The sequence below is a fragment of the Rhinolophus sinicus genome, linkage group LG02 (genome assembly GCF_036562045.2).
Source record: "Rhinolophus sinicus isolate RSC01 linkage group LG02, ASM3656204v1, whole genome shotgun sequence".
In the NCBI taxonomy this organism is placed as follows: Eukaryota; Metazoa; Chordata; class Mammalia; order Chiroptera; family Rhinolophidae; genus Rhinolophus; species Rhinolophus sinicus.
The window spans coordinates 118217876-118238474 of record NC_133752.1 but is presented as its reverse complement, the minus strand read 5'-3'; the positions used below and the strand labels follow the sequence as shown (position 1 = coordinate 118238474).

General features: G+C 35.5%; 1 protein-coding gene across 1 annotated transcript in view; it reads right to left on the bottom strand.

The window, feature by feature from the left end:
• Nucleotides 1–20599, bottom strand: part of KERA (keratocan) — a 37854-nt gene that overhangs the window by 9399 nt on the left and 7856 nt on the right. The window contains exon 2 of the mRNA XM_074325294.1: nt 9786–9870. The gene's annotated coding sequence lies outside the window, so the exon portion shown is untranslated. The remainder of the gene's footprint in view (nt 1–9785; nt 9871–20599) is intronic.

The window sequence follows — 20599 nt, the reverse complement described above, 5'->3', positions numbered from 1 at the left end:
ATTGTATTTTAAGAAAAAACAACACAAATGTTATTTGCTTTCTCACAATGACTTTCTCTATCTACTGCACTTTTTCTTTTCTCTTTCTTCTTTTTCTAAACCCTCAGTATATAAGCAACAGGTAATCTTCAAATCTGCGCAGCCCTCCGGTAACTACTCTCTTATTTCTTAATTTTCTCTTTTAGGGAAACTTCTTTCAGTCATTTCTTAATTTTATTACACAAATGTTGTTACATGTTCATTGTAAGGAAATTAAAGTAGTATACTGGTTGCCTTCAATCTTAATTTCCTGTTCACCATTCCATCCATGGTCTACCCATCAAAATATGGCTTCTCATCATCCCTCCACTGCCCTAAAATTGCTCTGACAAAAATCAGCAATAATCTTTATGCTTATTAACCTATTGAAGTCTATCTGTATTTAGCTTACTTGATTTGTGACTTTTGAGAATGCTCACCCTCCCCTTTAATTAAATGTTTGTCTTAGTTTCTCTGACGCCATTCTTAGTTTTTTCCTCCCCTTTTCTGTTGACCTCTCTCGGTCTATATCCTGAAGTTCTCTGTTTCCTCTAACATTTTTTTTAAAGTGTTTCTAGCATTTAGAGATGTTTAAGATTCTACCCTGTGTTCTGTGCTCTTTTTGTTGTATACATATTTCGTGTGCTTTTCCATGGTTTTAACTATTGCCTCTATTTTGATGACTCCTGTGTATCTCTGTCCAGCCAGCCTCTGGAAGAAGGCCTGCCCTCCATTATGTGTATATACCTGCTTTCTAGAAATCTCCTGTTGTATGTCATATAAAAATATATATAATATATGTAATATATATGTAAAATAAAATATGTAATATATAATGCAATTACTATCTCTTTATTTCTAACTGCTCTTGTCATTCTATATTTTTGAGTGACACTATTGTCTTATTCAGTCTTTTAATCCAGAAATCTGGAAATAATTCTTAATTCTTCCCTCTTATTTTATGAGCATATGATAGCAATTACATTTTAAGGATCCTGGGAGACATGATATAAATAAAAATGACCATCTACAATGCTTGCCAGCTTTGGTATCATTATTTCCAGACTAAAACCAGGATGTTTCCACTGTTAGTATATTCTCTATTTCTTTATTTTTCCTATAACAATCTAATCTACCTTCCTTTGATTACTGATTCCTGAAGAATGGAGACTTAAACTCTTCATTTGTATAGCAGAAGTTCAATAAATTAAATTAAGATGATGGTGAGAATGTCTGAGTTGTGCTTTTAAGAATTAATGCAAGACTTTGCTCAGTCTTATCTGACTCTGCTAAGAGGGAGGAAGAAGGCCTAAATGTGGTTTTGGCATTATCTCTCCAAAGACACATTGATATTTTAGAAGTCCGTGGAACTTTAGACATAGTAGATAGTCAATAAATATTTACTGAATGAGTAAATGAACAAATAAATACATAAAGCATAAATATCACTTTAATAGCCATGAGTTTTTTGAGCAGCATAACTGTGTAAATAGAAACATAGTAGACAGTCTTAGAAATATGGTAAAACAACAAAAACAACAATATGTGAATTAAAGTTTTCTTTAGGCAACTTATTAGTTGTCTGAGCTTGCACAGGCTATTTATAAGCATCATGAGCCTAATTCCACCCATAATGCACCTGCCCTGACTACTAGGAGGGGTTGTTTGAAAATCAAATGAGATAAAGAAGGTGAACATGCTCAGAAACGTGTAGGAAAATTTCATAGTGAAAAAAGTTAAAACTCAAGGAGTACTTACATATCATCTCTTCAAACTCTCTTTTTCCACATAAGAAAAACGAGGCCCAGAAATTTCTTTCAGCAGAGAATGTGATGTCAGCATTTGGCCTACCTGAGAAAAGTTGTTCTAGAAACTTGGGATGGGGTAAAGTTGTTAAGTTGTGTATTATTGTTGTTTTAAACTGTTTTCCTCCTTTTCACACTTTATATTGTTTCCTCTTTGCTTATCTTGCTTCTACTTCCACCTATTAACATAGGAAGGATATTTTGCTAAATTGTCTTAAGTCTGAGGAATTTATCTGGGGACATCGCTGAAGATCATTAACATTTTAAAAGAGAAGGCAATGCATGAGGGTGTAAAACACATAAAATTTCAGTATGATTTCAAACATGGTGGAATGTGTGTCCGACACATCGATTTTAGCAACGGTTGGACTAGTTAGGAGCTCCCAGGAGCTTGTTTGTGTATAATTACCTGGACTTCTGCTGGGAGAAAACATTTTCTCTTTATGCATCAATTTCAGCCTTGTTTGACTAAACAATTTAGAGACATAAAAGAAATCCCCTAAAATATATAGCTAACACATATTAATATACATTGTTCAAATATTTTGTCAAAATAATACATTTAAAATATAGTATGATATATTTAAAAAAATCAAAACTGCTACAAACTGATGAAAAAGAGCATTCCCCACACCACCCACTTCAGTGTAAGTCTCTCTCCCAAGAGGTCATTATTCTCACTCTATTATGGATTTCTTTAAGTATTTACCTGAATATTCTTGCTCATATTCTTTTTCTTTGACTTAGAAATTTTAAACATCTATTGTTTTCTCATTAGATAAGGATTTAGCTCCTTGCTTAGTTTCACTCCTTGATTCCTTTCAGGAATTCCTAATGTATGCATATCACAAACTTTGATGGAATAGTCACTGCATGAATTATTATATAACAGAAGTATTGTTTACTTCTAAAATAGTAGAAAACCACTTTAATTTCTTTATTGTACTACATTTATTTGCTATATATATAAAGTTACATATAGTATTTTCTATATACATATACACATATTTCACTAACATTTTCCAAAATCTCAAACAGAGTTGTAAAATCATTTTAGAAACTTTTTGGCACTCGGTAAGTAGGGGCAACATACTGTGCTGGCTAAAAGCCAGACCTTCTTGGGTTTGAATAAATCTTTGCCATTTACTAGGTGTGAGACCTGGAACAATTATTTGTCTTTGCCTTAGGTCTTCTCATCTATAAGTTAAGGATAATATAAAAGATAATAATGATAGCAATAATAGCCATCTCAGAGGGTCATTGTGAAGATTAAATAAGTTAATATTTTAAAAGCATTTAGAACATTATAAAAGCGTTAATAAACAAAATCAGATATAATAGGTTCACTTTTTTCTCCTGAAAGATATTACCCCTGGAGTTCCATATCCACTTCCTCCAATCTAGTTTGCTTGCCGATGCAAAGCAAATTTGGCAGATGAGATATTGTTAGGTATTTAGGACACATTTTAGTTCTCTCAGAGTTAATGAGGACTATAGGAATCCTCTCTTACGACCTACACACAGGTGTTACGTTTGATGAAATTAAGAGCAGCTGAATTGTATTTTATCAAAAAGGCACTTATTTGCAATAGGCATTAAAACATCACTGTGAGTCTTCATTTAGAAAATTTCTTTAAACGTTAACTAAGCATAACTAAGGTATGGATTAAAACTATACACAAAAATCACACTCTCTGCTCAAGTGCCATCATTTAAAGTACATTGATGGATAATACGAGGCTTATTCCCTGGGTCTGTTGGATTGTTGTGGTCTGGGCTTCCCTCACTCATTTCCTGTGTTAGATCCTTTGTTACTTCCTGGGTCTTGTGTTCTGCTCTTTCCTGCTTCACTGAAAGATGTTGGCAGAGCACAGGCTCTGATCACTTTCGCTGCCCATGAGATACTTTATGTGTGTGTGTTTGTTTGTGTGTGTGTGTGTGTGTGTGTGTGCTCACATTTTTAAAAAATGTGTTTATTCAGCCCACCTCCTTAAATGATATTTTGACTGGATATAATTATAATTTAAAATAATATTCTTTCAAATTTTGGAGATATTAAAAAAGGTGATTGTTTTGTTACCTCTGGAGTTAAAATTTAAAAGTTGGAAAAATGTAGTTTTCAGTTTTCAAAATGTCACCTTTTGTCCTCTGAAAATTTGTAGGATTTTCTTTTCATCTTTAGTTTCTGAACTTTTACAACAATACGCCTTGAGATCGTGTGTATCTATCCCACACCGGGAATCGAAGGAGTCCTTTCAATCCAAAATTCATGTCCATATAGTCCATCAATATGTTTTCTATTTTCTCTTTTTGTAAGTCTTTAGATAGTGCACCTCATGGTTCGATTGTCTAATTATCTTACCTCCTGTATTTCCCTTCTCAAAAATATTTTATGCTTTCTAACAGAGTCCCTTAATTATATCTTCTGACCTTTAAAATTTCTATATCATGTATTTACTTTGGGAACTTGTTATCTGGTTGCTCCTTTTCTAAAGCATTCTTTTGTTTCATGTAATTACTATCTTCCCTTATCTCATTCAAAAATTACATCAAATTCATGTAATTACTATCTTCTCTTACCTCATTCAAAAATCAAAAAGCCCAACTATTTATAGGTGGGCTCAATAAACACATTTTTTTAAACATGTGAGTTCACACACACACATACACACATATGTATGTATATGAGTGTATATGTGTGTGTGTGTTGGGTATCTATTGACAAAAAAAGTCAATGCTTACTCTCAGTGTACTTTTAATAACTATATTTTTATTAAGACTGCTAACGTTAGTTTTTTTCTGCTATTGTGAATAAACAGCAAATAATCTTCTATTTATAGTTTAGCCTTTGTATCTGAAACATTCTGAAGCTATCCTGATTCCCAAATTGACCCAAAACTAATAAGTTCTGTCACTTCTAAGCTATTCATGTTTTCATTAGACTTTGATATTTATGACTGTCTCTGGTGTCAGTTGTCCGATACGACAACTGACACCAGAGATAGTCATAAACATCAAAGAGACAATATGAGAAGACTTTCATTACATAATCAAAAAATAAAAATAATCCTGTGATTCTTGGGTGAGCTCTGTTACTAAACTACCCAGAACCACTCTTCTCTCCAGTAATTTTCTTCCAGTTTTTCCAGCCCTTTTCATTTCTACCAAGTTAGCCTTAGCACCACTGTCTTTCCGAAGATACTAAGATAACAGGAGGTGAGCAACTTGAAAGCCAATTAGCTTAAAGCTCATTTCCAAAGAACTTCAGAAGAAGTCTCTTACAAGGCAACATTGAAATGCTGAGAACATACTACTATTAGGTTGGTGCAAAAGTAATTGTGGTTTTTGCCTTTATGTTTAACCTTTTAAACCGCAATTACTTTTGCACCAACCTAACACTAGACTCATGATGTCTCCAGTAATCTGAGGATATTCACTGAATTGTATACGTATTCTTGTTATCCTGATCTCCTTATCAAACTGCCCTTCCAGGCCATCCCCGATTGGAGTTATACTGCTGCAGCAGTCCACTCTTAATTGGATCCTGCATGTCCTATAACATCGATTATATCTTGATTGCATGTCGTGCGGGGCAGCCTGCGGGGTCATCAGGTGGGGTGTCTGGTCCTGCTCCCCACATAAGAACGCAGGACATGGTAAGGCCAAAAAGGAACACCCACGGAGCCATAGATGAGGGAGTCATGCTACTATATTCTCACTGGTGGCTGGGCCGGAGACACAGGAAGCAGGAGCCACACAATCTGCAACCCGCCGTCCCAACAGCAATCTGCGCTAGCTCAGCCACCATCTACTTGCTAGCCCCCATTTTTCTGCTAGCGTAGCCACGGCAGTTATATTAGTGGCCAATGGCTCACTGGTTACAGCTGACGGCCAACTAGACACAGCTGATGGCCATCCAATCACAGTTGATGGCCATTTACTACCTGAGGCAGCACCTTTCCACATGAGGCCAAGAGCCTGGAAACTGCACTCCTGGCTCTGTCCCCACATTGCATTTATACTTTTCTCAGTCAGCTGGTCATAGAGAAAGCTACCCTGAGGTAATATGTGTGACTGAAGGGAGGGACAGCATGGGACATAGGACTAGGACCTATTGGGTCTCATTCCCATTTATATCGTGTACTTGCTGAGTCAGCACTGCCGGGCAATTCAAATTAGGCTAAACAGATCAGATAATACTGAGTTTACAGGCAGTGAATGTCACATTGTTGTGTAGCCTCCCTTTGTGTCTAGTTTCTCAAAAGGATAGTAAGCATATATTCGATATAGTATGTACTTGCTTTGGAAAGCGAGGGGTTTAATTCTCTTACCACACACTGCATATAGTGACATGATCTGCCTCACACTGTTTAAACATCATTTAATCTGATGAGTGATAAGTAGTGGATCACTGTGATCTCAACTATCTGAAGAGCCTTTTCTTGTCATGGGACAAACTCAAGTCTTACAGCTTCTCAGCACCAGACTCACATGTAGAAATATGCAGCCTCCAAAATTCAAAGAAACTCTCTTTGTTCTTATTGGAGATATATATATATATATATATATATATATATATATATATATATCACAAATGTATAATATTTGTGATATCATTGCAAGGTACTTATTTAAGACAAGATATCCTTTCTTTCATTCTGCTAGTTCTAGGTCCATGATTGGGCTAAAGTTTAAAAATTCAGTGAAGGGCAGATATTCTGCATCATACATCACAATGGTTCATCCAAGGCTCTAATAAGCAGTTCTGGAGGGTGTTTGACTTTACAAATCAAACAACTCCATGAAGGACTTTACATCTCTTTCATTCTCAGAAATTCAATTTTCAATTGGCTATTAATTCCTTTTTGGATCAGCCCATTTTGACTTTACGCTGATCCTTATACCTACTAGTGGGAAATACATCCATTTTACTCATTGGAAACTAAATGACGCTACTTAATCCTTTCCACTCCAGATTTGTCCTGCATCAGTTTTTATTGCTGGGGCTTCCACCAGCAACCCCCAAGCATTGCTACTTTTTTGTTTGTTTGTTTGTTTGTTTGTTTGTTTGTTTGTTTTTTAAAGATACTCCTATCCTCAATATATATCTCAATGCTTGATGAAGGTGGATGGGTGGTTATACATGATAAATCCACTATAGAATTCAATTTTGTGATTTTTTTTTTACTTCCTGCCTTTATAATGTATTATAATAAGGGATCAATTTCATTTAATGTAAGCGTCTACTGAGTTCCATTTTGCGATGTGTTCCAGCAAATAGACTCCCAGTTGCTTAAATTAATTTAGTGAATCCAGAATTACAGGGAGTACACTCAAAAAACCAAATTCAGCCTGATCTAATAGTATCATTATATCTCCTTGGCTGAGTAGTCTCGGAATCTCTTTCAGAATATTTAGTCCATATAAGTTCGGACGTTCCGGTAGTTCGAGTATATTTTCATCCCTAGATTTTACTTTTTAATTGATATCATATTGCTACCTCTTATTGTAGGTTGGGACTCACTGAAGATTAAGGGGAATGGGCATGAAAAGAATGAAGTTCCTCTTAAAGTTAATGCTTGAGTTGAGGGAGTAGCATCTTCAAAAAAGCAGGAATTGCTTTACAAGTTAAGGAAAGTGGGGCTCTCTTGGCAAGCACAGGAGGTTCAGTGGGGTTGGAGACCATAGGCACATCCCACTAATCCGTGGAGTCCCTATTCCAGTTCCTAGGGCCTTCTGTTTCCAGATCAGTTCTCTAACATTTTCTGAAGAGAATAGATGGCAAGATGAATAATGCATTCATTCTCATTCAGAAAAATTCTTTTAAATTAAATTTTTTAATTAAAAAAAAAAAAAAAGCTTTCTCATCCTGCAATGGAAAGAAATAAGACCTTTTAAGACCTTCACCTCTTAAAAATTCTTTTATAAACCGCCTATATTTCAAGCCCTAAACTCAAGTGGAGGATTTAGGAATGTGAGCTTTCTGTTCTCTCATTTCCAGCTGTTCCATGGGCCTTTAGCTACAGCCACCCTGCCCTTCAATCCTGTTTCATGCCCTTCCTATTATACTTCCTGTGACAATAGCTATATGGTCCCTCAAAGCCTTACCATCAGGAGATGTGTCACACCAGGTAACTAAAGATGACGTGTTCCATTTTTGCGGGTCACTGTCTTCCAGGCTCCCATTCCTGCATACTTTTAAGGTTTTGGTTGCCTTATGTAATACCTAAGCTGTGCAGATAACCACTCTTGCATTTCCCCACATTTCCCAACAATCTGATATTATTAACAGATTTCTGGTATCGATATCTTTGTCAACCAGGTTCCTAGGCTACAAACACTAGATAGCAATTCTGGGTGTTTTAACCAAACAAAAGTGTTTCTTTGAAGGCGATCAGTGGGATTACATAAATGAGAGGAGGCTTGAAGACTAGACTTGGAAAACAAGCAGAAAATAAAAGGAGACTCTTAGAAAATAGACAGAAATAATCTGGCCAGGCTGTCCCTGCCATTACTGCAGCATATCACGGAAACCAGAGGGTCCCTCTGACAGCCTTCCCTGGGGACCATTGATAAATTCTAAACCACCAACAGGCATTTTCTTGGCTAAAACTGCCACAGACTCCACCTGGTTTTGTGAGGGTAAGGAGAGAAGAGATACTTAAGGGCTACTGGGCCTCACTAAAATTACATCAAGGACAGTTCTCTACATACAGGAAAAGAATTGGGAGTTGGGGTAGATGAAAAAGTGACTGTCTTTTACCCAGGGATACACAATTTCTTAACTAAAAGATTAAACTCGATTTTCTCAGTTTTTCCTTCCCCACAGGAGTTTTCTCCATGATTTTTCTTTTGCTTACCCCAGAACCAGGCCTCAAGCCTGCTCTGCATCCACACTTGAGGCTGTAGCCTTACTCAGATTTTGCAGTTTTCTGAATTTACCTAGTAGACCTGATATACACAGCATATCTTCCCTCCTAGCCTTGCTTCTAATGTTTCCTCTACCAGAAATCATCTTATAACATGCACTCAAGTAAAACACTCTTTCTCTATAAAATATGTCAGTAGTTCCTGTCCCCCACCTACACAAATAAATATATGTTCCTATTAGAAACTACTGTACCCAATATAGACTCAAATAATTCCAACTAAAACACTCTGTGGTTGTTTCTACATCTGTCTTCTAGGCTGGGAACTCCTTGATGGCAGGCAATTATTTTTCTGCTTTTTAATTTTTTTTAATTGACCAATATTGTGCTGGCATGTCATAGGTGCTTAATAGGTGCTTATGTGATAAGGAAGAGGGATTAAATTCAGTCAATAGCTCTCATAGCCCTTTTAGTCAACCATTAACTCCTAACAAATAATATTAAGCTACTTGTCTTCGTGAATTTTAAGCAACTAATTCTTAACTCTTTTCTCCATTGTGACAATTGTTTAAAAAAAAAATATTTAATACCATAATAGTTATATGTATCCTTTATTTTAATAGAACTTTTCAGTTCCACTGATTATAACTACTCTCTGGGATTGAATATTCCAATATTGGATATTGCAATATTGGATATTCCATATGGATAGCAATTTTTCCTTTTATCCCCCTCTTATTTTGCTAAATCCTTCTACTTCTTAAAACTTTTAGGGGAAAAAAATAAGCCGTGACTAGGGACTTTTTGTACTTTCCTCAAAAATTAAAATATATTAGAGCAAAATAGTTTTAAATGAAAGCACTGCTGTAGTAGTTTCATTACTGGAGGGTAAAATTACTTTGTTTATTAAAAGGACAGCTAAAGATATTATGCAATTAAATGCTTAACACCGACATCAGCTCTGTGCGGAATTGCAGTGGCATCTGGACAATGGTGACGCAGGACTCCGGAGTCAGGTTCCTGACTGGCTGTGATTTTGGAGGATTCCTCTAATCTTCTTCATTAGTAAAATAGAAGTAATGATGGCACTTACCTTATTGGTTGTTTTGAAGATCAGGTATAATTCATGTAACACATGTAGAACAAAGGCAATCTTCTAAGCTTAGTTTTCAATATCACTAATATCAAAAGACATAGAAGTGTCAGAATGCTAGAAGGAAAAGCTGGTTCATGAAATGTCCCTCAAATACGTCTTAGTGAAATCAGGAAACTGGCATTCTGTTTGTTTATTTAGCTAGATATCAAGTGCGTATACTTGTGTTAATTGTCCATAAAAGCCTCTATCATATTTTATTGATATTTTACAATTTTATCATTTACCTTTTTTATATCTCTTGTCATGTAGGATTCTTTTAATGTAATTAATGAATACCTTTTTATTTGTATCCGTTCCTGTAAAATTCTATTTTTCGTATGAATGCATTTTTAATTTATATGAATGTAATTGGTTATATGTCACCGTCCCCTTTCTTTCAACCAGCAATTTATTTTTATGACTGAACCTTGCAATGTGTATATTTTGTCCCCTACTTCTAATTGAGAATCCGACTTTTTCTTTAGGAGATACTCTTTGAAAAACAGCTAGGATGTTGTATAACAATGTTCTTTCCATTTCTCTTGTTGGAATAGTCATTCATATTCCTGGCTAGAGACCACATCCATATTTTCCATATTCATAATTTTGAATAAGAAGCTATTTTTCCTCTGTTAAAAGGACACCATTTCTAATTGAGGGATTAAGAAAGAAGTTATCTAAGAAAGTATAAAGAAAGAATTTTTGGTGCCTTTGTGTGGTTACAATAGTTAAAGTTTTAAAGAAGTGTAGCACAAACACACTTTTCTTGTGTGTCATTCTTGAATAAAACCAAATAAGTTTGTCATTCTATGTTTGTTGCCAGTGTATAGTAATGGAGATTCCAGAAACCACTGGCATTTCATTTATTGAATTTGAAGAAATAAACTGCACTGAAGGTAATGCAGTTAACCTTTCTCCACCCTCTAGCTACTAAATTAAGGAAGCAGAAGTAAAATGATTGCAAATGTTTTGGGAAAGCCTCAATCTGATGTCTTTTGTTCTTTATCCAATTTTTTTTAAAGATACTTTCTAGTGGTACAAAGGAAAAGTTATCGACTTTTTTTGCATTAAAAAAAATCTCATCATTAACTTTTATGGTTTAGGATTAAAATTGTTTTCACAATTTTGTATATAGTGTAGTTTTTCTTCCTAATACAAATACAAATTAAGTAAACTTAAATGAACAAAAGAAAAAAGTAGAAAAAAGAACCTATGTGATTCAGGGTCAAGAAAAAAGAAACAAATTTAATTTACTTAAATTTTAGTATCAATTAACTATCAATGTTTAATGCTTTAGAAAGTTCAAGGAGAATTACTATTTTGAAATAGTCATTATCTTTGGTAACTTACTGATGACAATAAATGTTGGCCTCATAAACTGCTATTACTGAAGAAAAACAATGTGAAGGACTTGAGTAGAAAGCAATATTGGGAAATTTTTTGATTATGTGGCCACCGGGGCACGTTTTTAAGCAGAGCAATGTTTCAATTCCAATATTTCAATTCCAAATCAATATCATCTCAGGTTAACAATCATTTACAAATAAGCATGATATAGCTCGCTAAGTATTATTAAAGACACTAGACAGTGCTATAGAAGAGTCTGCCTCAGAGTTCAAAATAGCTCCAGTGTCAAACCACTTCCTTGTCCATTTGCCAGTCACCCCAAGACTAATTTATTATTAAAAAGCCCACTCAATATTGCTGTCCCATAATTAGTGTTTAAGGCTATTATGACATATTAAATAATTATAAGCATAGTACACAATATGTGTTAGGGTATTACAGGAGTTTAGAATACATCCTCCCTGAAATAATTCTTACATTTTGTAACTGAAATGTTACACAATCAAAACTTTTCTCTAAATCCAAATTGAATGTTGTGTTTTCTCACATTTTACTTTTATACTATGAAGATCTGATGGAATGATATCTACCACATGATTTTAACTAAGTCTAATGATACTGAAAATCTTATTTTTAGACTGCTTAACATTTCTCTCTCTCTCTCTCTCTCTCTCTCTCTCTCTCTCTCTCTCTCTCGTTGCTATATATAAAGATGGGTTTGCCTCAGAACCAGAAGGGAAAGGCCAATATCAAATTACAGTTTTATAATAGCTTACAGTTTCCAGTTGTGCCTGGGGAAACATGATCAGCTGAGCCACATGAGATGGTATCAAATGACTGTCTGAAGCCCTTTGAAATAATCTTAGCACATTGAAATCAAACTCAACACCTTCACAAAAGGACTGATAGACATTGGGTTTTCAAAATATCTTTTTCCCTTGCGTCTCCAAACTATGAAATAGTTGTTTTTTCTTTAACATTTAGCTGAAATTTTCAAGTGAGCTCAAGCATTTTGTTTATAAAGAGACCTGTATCCAAAATAGTATATTAGTATTTTCACCTTAGTATATTTTCCATTATAGTCAAAGTTATTCTTACATCTGCTTGAAATTTGACTAAAGAGAATTGTTAGAGAAAAAAATGGAAGAGGAAAATTGAACGAGCATACACATTTTATAGAAAAGAATTCTTGTAAAGTAAAGAAAGCTATTGGAACTTAAAGTGACTTGGCCAGGAGTACTTGCCACAAAGCGTTTTTCCCCCTCTGGTAGAGAATTGCAGATTTTATTTGAAATATTAGAAATCTAAAAAAAGCTGGCTACATATTCCACTATACATTTCACAAATTTCTCCCCAAGCCAAACAACTTAATTCCAAATATTTTCCACTAAAGGACAATAAATATTTTCTCTGTTAATTCATTTCCAACTGCTGAAAAGCCTTCAACTTCAACCTGCTGTAGTTATCAGCTGACAACTCACTCCCTACACTCATTTCTAGGATTTTAGCAAAAATCCATAAACTTTATGAAAGAATACATGAATTCTTTGGCTTCTTAAGTCCTTTAGTGGCCAACTAATTGCATTGCTTTTAACATACTTATTCTATGACGGTTAGGGAAGGTGCCCCAAAGTAATTTTAATTATACATCTTACTCTTCTAAGTTCTTAGAAAAATGGTGATTTAAATTCAGATTTCAAAAATACTGTATGTTATAAATAATCCAAAAATATTTCATTTTAAAATGAAAAATTCCTTTTAGATCTTTTAATACATTTTCAATTCCCTTACCTAAGGGAGGCTTAACATTTAAAATCATCCAGGGAGTTTGTTAAAATCTCATGTTCTAAAGCCCTGATTTCAGAGATTCTGACTTAGTAGGTTTGAGACGGAGTTCAGGAATCTTCCTTTTTGTTATGGCTCTGGAATGACGCTGATTCAGATTACCCAAGCACAATGCTTTAGGCAAGTTTCCTTTACATTTTTTTTTGTTAAACTGTGATTCTGATTTCAACCACCATCTTTTCCCTTGTGCTTATTGGGAGAGCACAGCTGCAGCAGACATATTGAAAGCTGGCATTTTTTAAAGCTATATTATAATCTAACGTTAAGGAGTTATTTAAATTTAAAGTGGAGAGAAGAGCATAGAATTTCACTCTGTCACCTCTGAAATACAGCCTTGTTGTCCTTTAGAACTTTCCTTAGCCTATGAGAAGGAAGAGAAAAATCGAGAAACCTTGAATTTACATTCTGCCAATTGGCCGCTATGCCATTGTGGGGACTGTAACCAAAAACCTGCATCATTTTCTTTCCATTTTCACCAGATGGAATCTATCATAACAATTTATTTTAAAAGCCCTCTGGACTGGGTGGGGAGTGCTGTAGACAAACTGTCAGCTCCAGTGTTGACAGGATCTCTATTTCTAGGCCTTGCATCTATCTCTTTAGAACTTACAAACATCATTGCACAAAGTATAGTCTTCACTGCTAATTCATTTTGCTCATTCCTTTGTTATCACAAGCTTATTCCCTAGGCATAGAAAAAGAAACTTTACTCTTTTCCCAACTGGTGTGGTACACCAGATGCTTTGACACATTTAGCAGACTTCCATTGCAGGTGGGGAGCCACTTGGTGTCCCCCAAGTCCAGCATACTTCTTGGCAAAGTGTTAGCCTCAGTACTTATTCGACTAAATGGAGATAAACTCCTCTCTATAGAACTCATATTCTAAATGGGTGACTAAAGGGTGTGTAAATAAACTTAACACAAGATGCAAAAGGGCATGTGACAATGGTAAATGTCATAGAGGTCAGATGAATTAAAGAAAGGAAGAAAGAAAGAAATAGAGAGGGAGAGAGGAGATGAGGGAAGAAAATAATTTAGGGAAAAGGGGGTGATTTGATCTCATGACAGAAGACAATCATGACTTTACTGAAAAAGTGGTGTTTAAATCCCTCCTGATGCATTTAGATATGGGCGTGAGAAAAGAAAGTATGATATATGAAGAGTAGTAAGTGATCAGACTGAGTCTAAAAGGGGTGTTGTTAGAATTATTGTTGATGAGCCCCTCACCAGATATTGTATTCGGTTAATCAGTATTTAGCCAAGTAGAAGTTCCCTAGGATATGAAATAAGGGTTGGAGGGAGCTAGAGAGTATTATACAAAACAGGTTGCATTGAGCACTTGGGGGATTTGTTATAAAAAACAAACTCCTCTTTCTCCTTTAACATTTTGGGCTAGGTGATGATAAGGACTCAAATTTCTTGGCTGTGGTAAGTTTTTACACAAGATGAGGCTCGACGTTAATCTTTGTCAATAATTCCAATTTTGTTTAAAAATCTGCAATCTTTCTAATACCCAACAATAATTAGAGTTACGTCACGTTTTACAGCTTAAGTAGATGATTTCATATGCATTTGATAGAAATTATCACATTTTAAGTGAGATTTCTTCCATTTTACAGAAGAGCCTACAAAGATCATCAGCTCCATAGGAAGCTGGGGGAAGGCTGGGTAGAAAATCGGGAGGTGGTGCTAATAAATCAAAGATTTCAATTTAGAAGGAATAAACTAATGATAAGAAATGTCCTTCAGATTAGAAAGAACTTATAAGAAACTGCGGGCCCTGGTAATGTCTAAACATTTTTTTAATAGTTCTTCTACCTAATCATTTAAGACTTCAAGTCACAAAGTCTTCTTTACTCTCTAGTCAAAAACATAAAAAATAAGCCAAACTAATCTCTGAGAAGCGAGGCTTTTAAAAAAGATTTTGCAGGCGTTACATTTTTCTCCTCTTCAGTTATAATTTAGCATTTGGGAAAGGGATACATGTCTTGGTAGAACTGGCTTAAGTGTCACAATTTACTGATCCTATTGTGGTTCTTGTAAGAAAGGGGAAAAAAAGCAAGAGGATCATACAAACCAAAAGAAAATGATTTGTATCATCTTCTAAAATTGGTGCATATTTAATTTATACTAATAGTGAACTGATTTTATTTATTTGGATAGAATGCCCTAGCATTAAGAAAATAATAATAATAATAATATGAGGAAACCTGATAAATTACATGTGGAGTAAAGAATCTGGCCTCCCTCAAGTTACTTCTGTTTATTGTAGTTTCTTGACATTTGTTTTTTCTCTTGACTTTTCAATTTCCCGTATCCAAGGACAAAAAATATTGAGTGATGGCCAAGACCAAGGGCTCACCATGTCTCTATCCTGTCCTGCATTCCATTTCTCTTTTCCACCCCAGGCATCTGGAGAATAAATGCACAGAAGTAAAGACCATACAAATGCAAGTTTCTTTTAGATATCCCCCCTCCAATGTTACTCTATAATAATATCGGCCTACATGGAAAATTCCATTTTTCTTAGAGTCAGACATCAGCGGCCAATAACATTGAAGGCATCCTGAGTTTTCCCCAAGCCCATACCTTAATTTTTCTACTTTATATTAGTAGAAAGATGAGAATGGTGAGCCTTAGGCATATGTCTGGCAGGGAAAATTTTATCCTGTGTCATGGTGCAAATCTGTCAATCACCATAAAGGCAAGCTAACAAGTACAACTGGCTTTGTGGAAAAGACACACAGATATCACACACACACACACACACACACACACACATACACGAGGGAGAGGGAGAAAAAAAGGAAAGGGAAGTAGAGAGAAGGAAAGAGAAGTAGAAGGAAGAGATTAGAAGGGAAGGGAAAGGAAAGGAAGGAAAGGGAAGAGAAGAGAAGAGCAGAACAGCAGAATTTATTAGGAGATTCAAAGTCCTGAGAAAGAGAGATGAACAGTACCCAACACTTTAGTCCCATGAGTGTCCATGTACCAGACAAATATTTACTAAGTAACATATATATGTACCAGGAAGTATTCTAGATCCTGGAATCAGAGTATTAGAAATGAAAGATTAAAACACCTGCCTCCACAAAACTTATGTTCTATTAGAGGTGAAACAATAATGAGAGAATGTAATATAATGTAATGTAATATATATATATATATATATATATATATATATATATATATATATATATATATATTTGTAACAAGTGCAGGGAATGGGATGGGACGTGTAAACAGACTTCAAGAATTAGTTAAGAGAATCTGACCAAGGTGACATTGTACAAGGATCTGAAGGAGGCATAACATCCTGAATCAATTTAGTTTCTTTGAGTTACAACCAAAATCAATTCAGGCTAATTTAAACATAAAGGGAGCTACACTGGAAAGATACCAGGATTATTTGCATAAGTAAGGAAGAGAAAACAAAGAAGTATGTAACCAACAAACAAAAACAAAACAAACAAATAAATACATTACAGTTTTAGAAGGAAACCAAAGAGCTACACATGGGCTTCCACCCCAAGAGTTGATGGACTTCCTCTTTAGTTTGCTGCCTTGGGAGGACCACATTCATCTGTGTGTCTCCTTCAGAGTTTTCATATTCCTAAGAGAAAGAATATTATTAACTTATTTCAGGTCATAATAAAATTAACTATGACCAGATGAAGCAGAGGAGGTGCATTACAGGGTTGAGGAGGTTCTGTGGAGTTTAGGTCATCAGGAAAGTGTAGGTAGTATGGACTAGACCTTTAAATTAAGGAAAGAGAGGAACCAACTTGCATCTATAAAATGAGTAACCTGTTTCTTCTTAAGTGTATAAGAATAGAGAACAGCCCAGGGGATTATTTCCTTCCTGGGGTGTCCCTCTTAGTGTCTCTGGGCAGCTTTCAGGTAAGATAAGGTTATTTTAGATTGAGTGAACCATTGGGAAACCATAGAACATAAAGAGATGGTGAAAAGGGCAGCAACACAGAATGAGCCCAAGAACAACTTTGCTTTCTTTGTGGGATGGCATATGCCTAGCCCTGCTTTTTGCAATTGCCTGGGTAAACTGTGTCCATGCTTCCTGCTCATCAAGGGGGCCCGATAAGAAGAATATTGAGATAAATAAGATACCCGGTGATTTCAAAGTCTAGCTCTGGGGCCTTCAATCAATTAAAAAACACAGACTCATACAGCAAGTGGCCTCATTTAGTCCAGTCTTCTTGACTTAATGTAAGAGATCAAAGAAGATCAAAGATCAAAGAAGCAATCGCTCAGCCAGGTACTTAGTGGCATAAGCATGGCTATAACCCAGGTCCCTTTACTCCCCACTGAGTGCTCTTTCTGCCTATATGAAACCACCTACTTGGCCAGGAAACCTTTCTTCATTTTCTTCTTTTCAAAAGTGAGTATTAATGTCTATATAAAAAACTAACATTCATAGCCTTTTGGATAAGACATGTCTGGGTTTAAGTCTCAGCTGCAGAAGTTACGCTCCTTGTGAAACTGGACTGGATAACAAAAATTTTCTGAGCCTCAATTTCCTGGTTTACTAAAGTGGGGATAGTATCTATCTCATGGAACTCTTGTGATTATTAAAGGAGTTTTGAGTAAAACTATTAATGACGTCTAAAAAATATCCTGTTTGTACACATTGAGTTATTTATTTTATCAATGTTATTTACATTTGTTGGTACAGCTTACATGGTCCTTGGTGAAGAAATGAAAAGGTAAAAGAAAAAGAAGAAGGAGGAGGAGGAGGAGGACAGGAAGAAGTAGAAGAAGAAGAAGAAAGAGAAGGAGAAGAAGAAGAGGAAGGAGAAGGAGAAGAAGGGGAGAGCAGGAGGAGAAGAAGGAAAAACAAGCTAGAAAAGGAGGGGGGAGGAGGGGAAGGAGCCATCATCTAAGCTCACATTTCAGATGAATAATTAAACCTTCCAGTTATGTCCTCACTCTAAATTTGAGACAGAAAAGGTGCAAGTGAGAGAATTCTTTTATCTTCAGCTAAACATTCTCATCCTCTCCGGGAGGGAGATTTTGGACTCATGCTTTTGGAATTTGCGTATCTAAGGCTTCAGCTCTGCAGGTGCTGGATGGGTTTACTTGAGAAACAAAGGAAGCATTTTACTTCCACAGTAAAATAATTATTTGGAACCTGGCAGACTGCTGCCTGATACTTCATCTCTAAAGAGAGAATTAGATACAGTTTAGAAAAAAGTACGCAGATGAAAGAGTTCTCTGGTACTGAGTGCAGAGACGTCTATCAGGGTTACAAATAGCACTGAAGTATATCTCGATTGCTTTTTCAAGGTCTAAGTGACATTTAATTCCACTTGCTTCTTATGTCTGGGGAAGGATCAAGAAGGGCTAGAGATAAAGCAAACTCAGAATGGTTGTCCTATTTGAAATTGAGAATATTTAAAAATATATCTATTGCAAAAAGATAAGCTAAAATTGCTCTAGAGTTACTTTCTGGCGTTTGTTAGGCTCACTTTTAAGTATTTTTTTTTAAATGCTATTACCTTTTTAGCTTAATAACTCAAAGAGTGAGTGAGGTAAATAGAAAAAACACAGTAAAAAGGTTTATCTTTTTTGGAGGGGGAAAGGGGGAAGCCCTAGAAATATCTAAGAATTCTATCGATAGTCAAGGAAACTCCAATCTTAGTAATAGCTGAAACAGCAATGAAAATGGTTGGGAATTGAGAGTTGGAGGTAGTTCTCAACATTATAAATGTCATGAAACTCTCCCCAAGGGCCTTTTCATATCCATATCTGAAAAATAATTTATGTGGGTACATCAACTTCAGAGACGGTGGTGATTTGTTTGTATCAATGGCAGTCTTTCCTGCTAAAATCTTAAATGTCTATTTACTAGGCAGTGTTTCTCACTGAAATGATCTAACATGTGAAATCTAAGCCATGACCAACACATTTAGCAAACTGTTTTATGTGTTTATTTAATTCTTCTTTCAGCAAGTCTTGGTTACAGATTTGGAGAACTTCTTGACACTTTCAAGACTAAGGCATTTGAACACCTTTATACATCTTAATAGTCATGAAGTCATTGTACTGTAATTTCCATCTTAGACAAGTAAAGGTCATTGTTTTCTCGGACCAATAAAAGTTTAATAATAAACCTAGAATTAAGAGGATTGTATGCAGGACTAAGGGCCAGTTTAAAAATTTGAAACAAAACCTTCATCCCAGATTTTTTTTCTGGGAAAATGCCATGAAATAAAATGGAAAACCAGATGGACTTTTTTGTTTCTTGCCAGTGAGTTGTCAAATCTAAAAAAAAAAATGACTGCAAAATCTTGGAAAGTCTAAGTAACCAAAGAGAAGAAAAAACATGCTCCTATCAACAAAATTCTCAGGTCCCATAAGAATGGCCCAGCTGTTCAGTCTACACATTTGTTTGGGGAATAGAACAACTCAAAAGAATTGACACTGGCCAAGTGTAATTAGCAGAACAAATAACCTCTCCTGTCCTCCCCCTCATCTCTTCACAGCAGTATTAAAACCAAATTCATGTAGAGTGAGAATCCACATGATACCCAATGTAAAGTAAAACACCAGACAATCTCTGAATTAAGTCACTTCAATACAAGGATTCTACTAGTCTTTGAGGGACTTTAGGAGGAAAGCATCTTTCGGAATTACCCACCCCAAATATTTTCACTGATGTATTGGCCCATGAAACAGAACAACTCACCCAGGAACAAGCTCTGGAAATCTGATAGAGACAGTGTTGTGAGTGGTTGAGAATACAGACTTTGGACCCTATCCTTACAGAGACCTCCAAATATGGTTATTTTGAGATACTGGGGGTTAGTATGTCAACATATAAGTATTCAGGGGCACAATTCAACCCACAACAGGGAGTAAGAGAGGAAGCAGAAAGACTTGTTAGAAACATTGATGTTGTTCAGGCCAGATTAACTGAAGCTTGCACTGGGGAGGTAGAAATGGAAATGGGGAAACAGACAAATTTTGGATACATTTTGGTGCCATATTCATTAGAATTTGTTGATTAATTAGTTTTGAAGTACAAGAGTAAGAGAAAAGCAAGGATGCCCTCTAGTTTTTGTCTTCAGAAATCTCTGGATGTCATTTACAGCTGTACAACTCTGGGCAAGTTATCTGAGCTCTTTTTTCCTCAATTTCTTTGCTTTTTTATTCAATGTCCTATTACCAAGATTCATCCATATTATTGGGTAGTTGTAGTTCATTCATTTTCACTACAGTGTAATATTCCATGGTATTCTAACTTTTATTAATTTTTCTATTGATGTATATTTGGGCTATTGCCAGCCTTTTGCTATTTTTTAAAGGATTGTTATGTGTATTTTATACACATTTCCTTTTGCACATATGCAAGATTTATGTTGGGTTTGTTCTGCTACTCACTGTGAGCTACTGACACCTGGGAGTTTGGTAAAAATGTGTAATCTTGGCTCACGCCTAAAATTTTGCAATTTATCAATATCCCTGTTCTATTCAAATGAACATTAAGGTTTGAGAAATATTGTGGAAAGGGAATTGCTGGGTTATAGGATATATAGGATACTTACAACTTTGAAAGATAATGGCAA